Genomic DNA, 12,148 nt, shown 5'->3' on the forward strand with positions numbered 1-12,148 from the left:
AAGGAATGCCAAGTTATTGTTTAATGGGTACAGAGTTTCTGTTTTGGAGATGAAAAAGATCTGGAAATGGAGAGTAACAATGGTTACAAAAGACTGCCACTATACTTAATGGTACTGAACTGTAAACTTAAAAATAGTTAAAATAGTAATTTTTCAAAAGATATTTGATATATCAAACAAATATTAAAAGAAAGCTGGTATTGTGTGTGGCCACAAAGCTATGAATGAGGACATGTACAAACTGCAGCATTATTTGTATCAGAAAAAAATTTGGAAATAACCTAATTAACCATAAAAAACAGGAAGGACAGATTATACATTTACATGACAGACTATACCAGTTGAACTAGTGCTATATTAATCAAAATACATCAAAAAATAGTTTAAATGGAACTTAAGCATTAGCTACAATGTTCTAACAATTTAAAGTATGAAAGAACTACAATTTAATAAGTAAATTATTTTAATAATAAAGCAACTTAGCTTGCAGAAAGGACATGCGAAGTCCTGAGGGGAGCTAGTTTGTACCTCCTGGCTCAGGGGAATGGGGGCCAGCGGTTAAAAAGGGGTTAGGTAAAGCACACCTCCCAGGACCAAGTGCCCTGCTTCCCACACAGGACATTGTTCCCAAGGCCAACCATAGTTACCATTCATCAGCTAACAGGAAAATGGCTTTGATGAATATATAAAGGAAGAGTAAAGATGTTGAGGGATATATAAAGGCAGTATGAGTGGGACTGGCATTGTGAAAAATGGATGCAGAGGTCAAGCCAGATTATGTCATCACTTCTGACAGCGAATCTCTCACTATAAAAATTGAGTGCACCTTTGAAAACACAGTTTTCTTGAAAGCTAGAAGAGAAGTTTGAAGAAACCACAGCTGTTGGTAGAAAACCTCAAACTGTCTTCAACTGAGAATGTGTTATGAACAATGTCACCTGTACCAGGATCTATGAAAAGGTATTACAAAAATTCCAACATCATTTTAGAGGAACAAGCTGTTAAAATAAACAAGCTCAATTTGCTGAATCTTCACAATACTATTTTTCATCACTGTGTTCTATTATGTCTATCACACATGTTTTATACACAACTATTTCCAAGCACTGACTTAATTAGGATCATCCCTACATATAAAATCCTAAAAACACACCAAAGATATTACTGGACCTCATCAATTTGATAAAGATACTGGATACAACTATCTACTGTATTTCTGTAAAATAACATGAACTATCAGAAAGGGAGCTTTAAAAAACAATCCCATTTACCACCACACCAAAAATCTCACTAAAGCGTTAAAAGACTTGTTTGTACTCTGAAAACTGTAAAACACTGATGAAAGAAAAATATGACACAAACAGATGGAAAGATATATCATGTTCATGGACTAGAAAAATTAATAGTGTTAAAATGACAATGTTACTCAAGGCAATCTACATATTCAATGAAATCCCTATCAAAATACCAAAGGCATTTTTCACAGAACTGTAACAGGAGGGAAAGGGGCAGGGCAAAACTTTTGAAAGAATAACATCACCCAAGGCCATTCTAAATGATTAGAATCAAATGGGACCAAGATGGCAGACAAGACTAGATCTTGGTCCTCAATCTGATCCATATGACACACCCAGAAGTGCCATGACAGTTCCAAGGCACTATTAAAAGACCAAGGAATGGGCAGTCGCCCAAATCCTGGAAATCTCCGCCCCTTCCCAAAAATAGCTGGAATAATCCTCCCACTCATTAGCCTATTAAATTACCCAGCCTATCAAAACTAACCCCGCCACAGTTCATGGCTGCACTCACCCTCTGTAATGGCCCACACTCTGTCTGCAGAGTGTGCTTCTCTCTGTATCTGAATAAATCCACTTCTTACCTATCATTTTGTCTCTCACTGAATTTGTTCTGCAATGAGACATTACGAACCTGAGCTTCATTAGGTCCAGAAACCAGGAGCTGTGGGTTTTGGCTGGGTTTGAGTCCCAGCCACGGGGGTTCAAGTCCCAAGCAGGGTTTTGGCTGGGTTCAAGTCCCAGCCACGTGGATTCAAGTCCTAAGCGGGGTTTTGGCTGGGTTTGAGTCCCAGCCATGTAGGTTCAAGTCCCAAGCAGGGTTTTGGCTTGGTTTGAGTCCCAATCTGTTGTAAATGGTTTCAGAACTAGAACAAAAACAATCTTACTTTGTATGTAAGTATGAAAGACCTGGAATAACCAAAGCAATCTTGGTAAAGAAGAACAAAGCTGGAGGTATCACACTGACTTTAGACTATACCACAAAGCTACAGTAATCAAACCAGTATGGTAATAACCAAAAAAGACACAGAAATCAATGGATAGAATAAACAACCCAAAAGTAAACCCATGCACTTAAGATTAATGAATATATCACAAAGAAGGAAAGAATATGCAATAGAAAAATGAGTCTCTTCAATAAGTAATACAGGAAACTGGAGAAACATGCAAAAAGAACAGAATCAGAACATTTTCTCACGACATATACAAAAGTAAATGTAAAATGGATCAAAAACCTAAATGTAAGGATGGAAACCATAAAACTCTTGAAAGAAAACAGACATTCTTTGACATAAACACTAGCAATATTTTCTAGATCTGTCTCCTAAGGCAAAGAAACAAAAGCAAAAATAAACAAATAGGACCTAATTAAACATAATACTTTTTGCACAATAAAGGAAACATCAATAAAAGACAACTTATGAAATGGGAGAAAATATTTGCAAATGATATGACTGATACAGGGTTAATATCCAAAATATATAAACAGCTCACATACAACTCAATATTTCTCTTAAAAAAGACAAAAAGTGGGTAGAAAACCTGAATAGAAATTTTTCCAAAGATATTTAGGTGACTAACAAGCACATGAAGAAATGCTCAACATCACTAATCACCAGAGAAATGCAAATCAAAACTACAATGAGATATTATCTCACACCTGTAAAATGGCTATCATGAAAAAGTCTACAAATAATACAGTGTTGGAGAGGATGTGGAAAAAAGGGGACCTTAGTACACTGTTGGTGGGAATGTAAATCGGTGCAGCCATTATAAAAAGCAGTATGAAGGTTCTGCAGAAAACTAAAACTAGAACTACTATATCATCCAGCAATTCCAAGCCTGGGAATATATACAAAGAAAACAAAAACATGAATTTGAAGGCATACATGCACCCCAGCATTCACAGTAATATTACTTAACAATAGCCAGGATATGGAAGCAACCTAGTATCCATCAACAGATGACTGTATAAAGAAGATATGATCTATATTACACAATGGAATATTACTCAGCCATAAGAAATAATGAAATTTTTGCTGTCTGCAAAGACATGGATGAACCTGGGGGGTATTATGCTTACTGAAGTAAGTCAGAGAAAGACAAGCATTGTATGTTGTCACTTATATATGGAATCCAAATAAATGAATAAAACAAAACAGACTCACAGATAACAAACTAGTAGTTACCAGAGGCAAAGGAGAGGGACAAAATAGGTATGAGGATTAAGAAGTAAAACCTACTATATATATAAAATAATTTAGCTGCAAGACATATTACATAGCACAGGAAATATAGCCAATATTTTATAATAACTTTTTTGCATATACATTTTTAATGTATTTAATTGTGCCAGGTCTTAGTTGTGGCATGTGGGTCTAGTTCCCTGACAAGGGATTGAACACCGGGCCCCTGCATTGGGAGCACAGAGTCTTAGTCACCAGACTACAAGGGAAGTCCCTGTAACAACTTTAAATGAAGCATAATCTATAAAAACTGTGAATCACTATTCTGTATACTTGAAACTAATATAAGACTATAAATCAATCATAATTCAATTAAAAAAACTAGAAACAGAGACCAGATCAAGATGGCGAAGGAGTAGGACATGGAGCTCACATTCTCTGACAAACATATCAAAAATATATCTACATGTGGAACAATTCTCATATAACATCTACAAAACACTGGCAGAAGACCTCAGACTTCCAAAGAGGCAGGAAAATATCCACATAACTCAGTAGGGCAAAAGAAAATAGAAAAAGAAAGAGAGAAAAAGTAATTGGGGCAGGACCCGTGACCCTGAGAGGGAACTGTGAAAGAAGAAATGTCTCCACACTAGGAATACCACTCACTTGGTAGGGAGATCAGCCAGGACAGAGGGAGAGCTTCAGAGCCTCAGAGAGTGCAGGAATTGCCTTAAGAACACAGCAGAGAGAGATCTGCACAGATGGTGATGGCCACCCAGCACTTCCCAGTCTGAGACACTGGGAGGGACTGGGAAAGGCAGGCACTGGGTGCCAAGGCTAGAGCTTCAGAGGTCAGACCCAAGGGAGAGGACTAGGGTTGGCTACATGGAGACAGCCTGAGGGGCTATAAGGATACTGCGGAAGGAGGCCTGGACCTGCCAAAGAGTCAGGGCACCACTGTCAGGGGGCATGTAAGAAAAGAGTCACTCTCCAGGTGATAGCTTACAGTGAATGGTGTCGGATTCATAATCTCCAAAAAAGATTTAGCTTTGGGATCAGGGACCAGGCTTGATTACTCAGAACTTTTGCATGACAGAAATTTTATTACAATGAAAAAGGACAGAGAAAGAATATCAGAAGGGGAACAGAGAGTGTCCCACTACCTAGTCTTACCAAGGCCTTATATACTTTTACCAGATCCACTCCCACAACATACATCTTAAATTAACAAGATCAGAACAATATAAAGTTCTTACCAACCAGACCCACTCCCATAACATATTTTAAGATAACAGGATTAGTCAGAAGGTTCCAGTTAAGAAGGAGAAACATGTCCTCAAGCAAGATCAGTTCAGTTCTGTTGCTCAGTTTCTTTGCGACCCCATGAACCGCAGCACGCCAGGCCTCCCTATCCATCATCAACTCCTGGAGTTTGCTCAAACTCATGTCCATGGAGTTGGTGATACCATCCAACCATCTCATCCTCTGTCGTCCCCTTCCCCTCCTGCCCTCAATCTTTCCCAGCATCAGGGTCTTCTCAAAAATGAGTCAGCAAGATACATTGTTGTTATATAATCATTAGTAGGGAACTCAAGGAAAAACACACCCTTGAGCAAGATGAGTTGTTTTGTTGTGTAATTATTAGCTCTGGGCTTAAAGAAAGTTAGTCTTAAAGACCGTTTTCATAATAACTCAGAGTTTAAGAAAAAGCATCTTACTTGACTAAGCTAAAGTGAAAGTGAAGTCACTCAGTCATGTCAGATCCTTTGGGACCCCATGGACTGTAGCCTATCAGGCTCCATCGTCTATGGGATTTTTCAGGCAAGAGTGCTGGAGTGGATTGCCATTTCCTTCTCCAGGGGATCTTCCCGACCCAGGAATTGAACCCGGGTCTCCCGCATTGCAGGCAGACGCTTTACTGTCTGAGCCACGAGGGAAGCCCGATAGAAAGCAATATAGAAAAAAAAATTTGCCCCTTTCTCCTCCTTGAGAACCCAGGACCCCTTCCTCCTTGAGGGCCATGGACTCCTTATCAACCTATCTAAAAATCGGCTCTCTCACAGACAAACTCTCAGGTGGCCTATATGAGCTCTAGAAGCAGGCATATCTACCTCAGACCCCAAAGGTAAACACAGACCACTGCTGCAAAGCGTCCCACAACTGGGAGCCAACCACTGCCCATGCCTTACTGGAAGCATGCATGGGTAACACACCTGCACACCCTCTATCAAGGGGATAATGGCCAGCACATGTTGAGGAAAGAGATGGCAAACGTGGCAAACATCCAGACCAAAAACTTCCCTCACGCCAAAAAACATTAACCCCACACAAGCTACACAGGAATGCTCCAGCATATAACAGCACTCCAAGACTGCTTCTCTTAAACTCACAGAATAAGATAAATAAAAGGAAGATGAAGAAGCAGATGAACCACTCTCAGTTAAAAGACCAAGAAAATTACCTGGAAGGAAGAAACAATGAAACAGATTCTTTTTTAGTCTAATAGGAGGTAATGGGATTTCCCTGGTGATCCAGTGGTTGAGACTCTGCACTCCCAATGCAGACCACACCATTTTGATCGCTAGTCAGGTAACTAGATCCTACATGCCACAGGCCCTACCCTCCAAGAAAGACGGAGGTAATGGAAATACTGAAGAATTAAGAAAGGTTATTGACAGAAATGCAGATTATTATAAAAAGGAGCTAGAAAGTATGAGGAGGAACCAAGAAAAATTAGAAAATTCATTTGCTGAGATGAAAACTGAGCTAAAAGCAATGAATAATTCAATGAATAATGCAAAAGAAAGAATAAGTGACCTGAAAGACATAATAATAGAAATCACTGAAGCAAAATAACATTCAGAAAGTCAAATGAAAAAAAAAAAAAGGAAAGCAGTATAAGAAACCTACAGGATAATATAAACCATCCCAATCTATACATACTAGGATTTCTAGAAGAAGAAAAAGAAAAGGGGATTGAACATGTATTTGAAGAAATTGTGGCTGAAAATTCCCCAAGCCTAAAGGAAACAGATATCCAGATATAAGAAGCACAGAGGATCCCAAACAAATGAATCCAAAAGACCTACACCAAGACATATGATAATAAAAATGGCAAAAGTTAAAGATAAACAAAGAATTCTAAAGGCTGTAAGAGCCCCATGAGGCTATCAACAGATTTCTCTACAGAAAAAATGCAGGCCAGAAGGAAGTGGTAAAATATATTCAAAGTTTTGAAAGGGAAAAACCTGCAACCTAGAATACTCTACCAAGCAAGATAGATAATCATTTAGAACAGTAGGGAAATAAAGAATTTCTCAGACAAGCAAAAACTCAAAGTCTACCGAAATACTAAATCTATCTTAAAAGAAATATTGAAAGATCTTCTCTAAATAGAAAAGAAGCAAGAAGATATAAGAAGGAGGAAATCAAAATTTGAAAATAAATCACTTAAATTAGCCAGTACATATATCAAAAAGAGAGAATAAAAAACCTATTAGTGAAAGTAATGGTAAACACAAGGAAGAGCAACAAGATAAACATGAAAATGTAAAAAAGGACATCAAAATAATAAAATGTGGGGAAGGAGTAAGAAAATACATTCTTTTTTTCAGAATGTGTTTAACCTATATGTCTAAAGCAAGCAGATACAGGAAGGAGTTAAGATACTTGAAAAACAAGGTAACCACAAATTAAAAAACATACAGCAGATTCACAAAATCCAAAAACAAGAGAACACAAGAATTAAGATAAAAGGAAATCATCAAACCACAAAAAGAAAAACAGAAAGAAAAAGGAAACAAAAGAAACAAAGTATCAACTAGAAAACAAGGTTTAATATAGCAATAAATATGCATCGAAAATTACCTTAAATCTCAATGGACTAATGCTCCTATCAAAAGACATAGAGTGGTAGACTGGATTAAAAAAAAAGCCTACAATATGCTGCCTACAAGAGACCCACCTTAGGGCAAAGAACATACACAGATTGAAATTGAAGGAATGAATAAAGATATTTCATGCAAACAGAAATGAAAAGTAAGTGGGAGTTGCAATACTCATATCAGACAAAATATAGTTTAAAGCAACTGTTACAAAGAAAAACAAGGAAACTATATAATGATAAAAAAATCAATACAAGAAGAGTTTTGCACTCGTCAACATATATACATCTAATGCAGGAGCACCCAAATACATAAAACAAATACTAACAAACACAAGGGAGAAACTGATGGGAATAACAATAATAATAAAAAACTTTTAACACCCATACACATCAATAAACAGATACTATAGACAGAAAATATGCAACAGAGATCCTAAATGATACAACAGAATACTTAGATTTAATTGATATTTTCAGGATACTACATTCAAAAAGAAACCCAAAATACATATTCTTTTCAAAATACATGGGACAAGCTCAAAGATTGGCCACATACTATGGCACAAAACTAACCTCAACAAATTTAAGAATACAGAAATTATTTCAATCACATCTCTGATCACAAAGGAACGAAACTAGAAATCAACCAGAGGAAAAGAAATGGGAAGTTCACAGCAATACAGGCCTTATTCAAAAACATAAGAAAAATCCCAAACAAACAACCTAACCTACCCCCTAAAAGAATTAGAAAAAGAAGAAGAAACAAAACCTGAAGTCAACAGAAGGAAATAATAAAAATCAGGCAGGGCATAAGAAAAAGAGAGATTTAAAAAATAAAAAGGAATCAATAAAACCAAGGACGAGTTCTTTGAAAAAGTAAACAAAATTGACAAGATTCTGGCCAGGCTCACCCAGAAAAAAGAGAGAGAAATCAACAAAATAAGGAATGAAAAAGGAGAAATCTCAAGTGATACTTCAGAAATACAGAAAGACCTAAGAGAATACTATGAATAATTATACACCAACAACTTGGACAACCAAGGAACTTCCCTCGTGGTCCAGTAGCTAAGACTCTGTGCTCCCAATGCAGGGAGCCCAGGTTCAATCTCTGGTCAGCGAACTACATCCCACAGGCTGCAAGGGTTCACATTCTCCAATGAAGAGTTTACAAGTTGAAACTAAAGATCCCTCATGCCAAAATGAAGACTGAAGATCCTACTACCAAAATTAAGAGCCAGTACAGATAAATAAGTAATTTTTTTTTTACAAAACAGAAGGGTTATGGCTTCCCTGCTGGCTCAGTGTTAACGAATCAGCCCACCAATGGAAGAGACACAGGTTCAATCCCTGATCTGGGAAGATCTCACATGCGGTGGAGCAACTAATCCCATGTGCAGTAACAACTGAGCCTGTACTATAGAGCCCAGGAGCTGCAACTACTGAGCCCACACACTCTAGAGCCTGTGCTTGGCAACAAGAGAAGCCACAGTCACCACTAGAGGAAAGCCCAAACAGCAACAATGAACCAGCACAGCCAAAACTAAATAAATAAATAAGAAGGGTTAAGAAGTCCACATATAATAAAAACTTAGATCAAAATCAACTGAAAAAATTTTAATTTGACACCTCAGAAGAAATGGACAACTTTCTAGAAATATACAGCCCACCAAAACTGAATGAGGAAGAAATAGATCATTTAAACAGACTGATAACTAGAAGTGAAACAGAATCTGCTATTTAAAAAAAAAAAAAAATCCCCTACAAACAAAGGTCCCTGGACCAGACAGCTTTACAGCCAAATTCTACCAAATATACAAAAAACCTATACCAATTCTTCTCAAACTCTACTAAAAACACTGTAGGGGAGGGAACAATATCAAAATAATTCTACGAAGTCACCATCACACTGATTCCAAAACCAAAGACACTACCAAAAAAGAAAATTATAGGCCAATATTTTTTATGAACATGGAATAGCTCCTCTAGGCCCTCCTGTGCCCGTACAGCCACCACTCCTTGGACGTGGGGTAGCTCCTCCCGGCCGCCGCCCCTGACTTCAGACATGGGGTAGCTCCTCTTGGCTGCTCCTGCGCTGTGGCAGCCTGGCACTCTCCGCCGCGGCCCCTGACCTCGGACGTGAGATAGCTCCTCTCGGCTGCCGCCCCTGACCTCGGACGTGGGGTAACTCCTCTTGGCCGCGGCCCCTTGGGCATGGGGTCCTCCCGGCTTCTACCCCTGACCTCGGACGTGGGGTAGGTCCTCTCAGCCGCACTCTGTGCGCCCGTCGCAGCCGCCCGCGTTCTGTGAGCCGTCGTAGCCACCCACACTGGTTTTTCCCGTGGTCATGTATGGATGTGAAGAATTGGACTGTGAAGAAAGCTGAGCACCGAAGAATTGATGCTTTTGAACTGTGGTGTTGGAGAAGACTCTTGAGAGTCCCTTGGACCGCAAGGAGATCCAACCAGTCCATTCTAAAGGAGATCAGCCCTGGGATTTCTTTGGAAGGAATGATGCTAAAGCTGAAACTCCAGTACTTTGGCCACCTCATGCGAAGAGTTGACTCATTGGAAAAGACTCTGATGCTGGGAGGGATTGGGGGCAGGAGGAGAAGGGGACAACAGAGGATGAGATGGCTGGATGGCATCACTGACTTGATGGACGTGAATCTGAGTGAACTCTGGGAGTTGGTGATGGACAGGGAGGCCTGGCGTGCTGTGATTCATGGGGTCGCAAAGAGTCGGACACGACTGAGCGACTGAACTGATTTTTTTTATGAATATACATGAAAAAAATTCTCAACAAATATTAGCAAACTGAATCCAACAACACATAAAAAACTCCCATACAGAGACTTCCCTGGAGGTTCAGTGATTAACACTCTGCCTGTCAATGCAAGGGACACAGGTTCGATCCCTAGTCTGGGAAGATTTCACATGCCACAGAGCAACTAAGCCTATGTGCCACAACTACTGAACCCACATGCCACAACTGCTGAGCCCACATGCCCTAGAGCCTGTGCTCTACAAGAGAAGCCACCACAATTAGAAGCCAGCACACCACAAGGAAGAGTTTCTCTACTGGCATAACTAGAGAAAGCTCAAGTGCAGCAATAAACATACACTGCAGTCAAAAATAAATATAAATAAATAAACAACCTGTTAAAGAAAAAAAAAAAGGTCATACACCATGACCATGTGGGATTCATCCGAAGTTCACAAGGATGGTTCAACATATGCAAATCAATGTAATATACCACATTAACAAAAATCTGGAGTCAAAAACGACATGATCATCTCAATAGGTGCAGAAAAAGCATTTGACAAATTCAGCATCCATTCATGAAAAAAAATCTTAGCAAACTGAGTATATAGGGAAAATATCTCAACATAATAAAAGCTATTTATGACAAACCCACAGCCAATGAAATATACAATGGGAAAAGCCAAAATGCCTTTCTGCTAAAATCTGGAACAAGACAAGGATCCCACTTCTATTCAACATAGCATTGGAAGTCTTAGTCACAGCAATCAGACAAGAAATAAAAGGTATCCAATTTGGAAGGGAAGAAGTAAAAGTGTCACTACATGAAGATGATATGATAGAATATATAGAAAACCCTAAGTACTCTACACAAAAACTACTAGATCTAATCAATGAATTAAGCTAAGTAGTAGGATACAAGATTAATATCCAGAAATTGTTTGCATTTCTTTACATGAACAATGAAATGTCAGAAATGGAACGTAAAAAAAAGTTGCTTTAAAATTGCAACAAAAAATAATAAAATATCTAGGAATAAACTTAACGAAGTGAAAGATTTATACATTGAGAACTATAAAACATTAATATAGAAAATTAAAGAGAATTCAATGAAATGGAAAGATATGCCATGCTTTTCGATTGGAAGAATTAACATTGTTAAAATGGCCAAGACTAGCCAAAGCAATCTACATATTTAATGAGATCTCTATCAAATTACCCATGACATTTTCCACAGAACTAGAACACATAATCCAAAAACTTATATGGAACCAAAAAGGACCCAAAACCACCAAATCAATCCTAAGGAATGAAAACAAAACAGGAGGCATAACTCTCCCAGACTTCAAACAATACTACAAAGCTACAGTAATTTAAAAAAATAGTGTGGTATTGGTACAAAACCAGATATACAAATAAAAATAACAGACTATAGAGCCCAGAAGTCTACACACTTATAGTCAATTAATCTTTGACAAAGGAGTCAAGAATATAAAATGGGGAAAAAAATCTCTTTAGCAAGTGTTGCCAGTAAAGTTGGATAGCTGCATGTATTTCAATGAATTTAGAACACACAGTCGCACGATGCACAAAAATATATTCAAGTAGCCTAAAGACTTAAATATAAGTCTTCCAAGGCAATAGAAAAAATAAACAAATGGGACCTAGTCAAACCTACCAGCTTTTGCAGAGCAAAGGAAACTATTTCTATGGAATGGGAGAAAATATTTGCAACTGATACAACCAACAAGGGCTTAACCTCCAAAATATACAAACAGCACATACAATTCAACAACAAAAAAAGCTATCCAATTAAAAAATGGGCAGAAACCCTTAATAGCCATTCTCCAAAGAAGACATACAGATGGTCAAACAGCACATGAAAAGATGTTCAACATCACTAATTATTAGAGAAATGCAAATCAAAACTAAAATGAGGTATCACCTCACACCAGTCAGAATGGCCATCATTAAACGTCTAGAAACAATAAATGCTAGAGAGTGTGTGGAGAAAAGGG

The 12,148-nt window shown here is 38.2% G+C and overlaps 1 protein-coding gene across 20 annotated transcripts in view; it reads right to left on the reverse strand.

Annotated features, from left to right (window-relative positions):
- ATRX (ATRX chromatin remodeler) overlaps positions 1-12,148 on the reverse strand; it is a 284,412-nt gene that overhangs the window by 229,291 nt on the left and 42,973 nt on the right. The gene's annotated exons all lie outside the window — the stretch shown is intronic.

Source organism: Bos grunniens, chromosome X (genome assembly GCF_055505025.1).
Source record: "Bos grunniens cultivar Pamir isolate PY7600 chromosome X, Bosgru_T2T1.0, whole genome shotgun sequence".
NCBI classification, from domain to species: Eukaryota; Metazoa; Chordata; class Mammalia; order Artiodactyla; family Bovidae; genus Bos; species Bos grunniens.